We start from the raw sequence: 1162 nt of genomic DNA on the forward strand, positions 1-1162 counted from the left end.
TATTACACATATCATTCTTTCCATGATATCGCAGTGTTTTTGGTTTTTTTCGGTGTAGATATCCTGTTAATCCTAGTAAAATTTTTTTTTCCTAAAGGCGGGTTCACAACTGCCCGTGTCGTGTCGTGTCGTGCAAAATCGTTTTTCTGATTGGTTCACCAAAATGTGATAATAAAATATGATCGTGTCGACCAACACGATACCGCGATTACCGCGAAGTTGAATTAATTCAACTTTTGATCGTGCTGGTCACAATCACGAACTACTACATAGGACTGGACACTCCGGGCAGGGGGAGGGTGGGACACCGGTCGGCGGTCACAAAGTTGTACGGGTCATAGATAATATAAGAATGGATAGGACATGCCTATACCAGTTCCATATGAGGCCGTGTGCTTTTTTGGGGAAGAGAGAAAGTAAAGAGAGAAAGACAATATGAGGCTTTTTGAGGTTATGTGCAAAACTGTTTTATTAAATAATAATGAATAAATATGATAGTCAGTTATATTTAGATATTTGTCAGTTTGTATTTTGATTGTTTTGCCACCTGTACCTGGAAAATTGAAATTGGAAAATAATATTTTAACAAAATAAAATTATGTTATTTAATATTCATTATTATTTATCAATTATCACATCAATATTCGCCCCATATAACCTTAAAATAGTATCACTAAATTTTCATGTGATAAGTTCTTATGTCCTATCCATTCTTATATTATCTATGCCTACAGTATATATATTTTTTGTATGTATTTTAAAAAGTACTCAACCAATTTTAGTCTAGTTTTCAGTTTTCACTCATGGGTTGGCCTAGGTCTCAGGGAAGGTTCTAATGTGTAATATACCTTTAAAAAATTATTTGGAGTGCCGAAAATAATAAAAATATAAATAATTAAATGCTGTTCATTGTTAATCGCATCACTTTAGATGATGCGGGATCAATTGGGCTCATTTTTTTTTTAAATCTTCGGAATAGTTTGAATAAGGTTTTAAAGAAAGACAAATTGGAATAGATGCCCTGTAAATAAAAAAATTCTGGGAAAACTGAAAGTGCTTTATTGACCATCTAGTTGACCAACGTAGAGCTTCTTAAACTATGATATTATAACTTTCGCTATTTTTTAGCCATGAGATATTTTCGATTTTTATTATTTTTTTT

Source organism: Acyrthosiphon pisum, unplaced genomic scaffold, assembly GCF_005508785.2.
Source record: "Acyrthosiphon pisum isolate AL4f unplaced genomic scaffold, pea_aphid_22Mar2018_4r6ur Scaffold_20497;HRSCAF=21204, whole genome shotgun sequence".
Lineage (NCBI taxonomy): Eukaryota > Metazoa > Arthropoda > Insecta > Hemiptera > Aphididae > Acyrthosiphon > Acyrthosiphon pisum.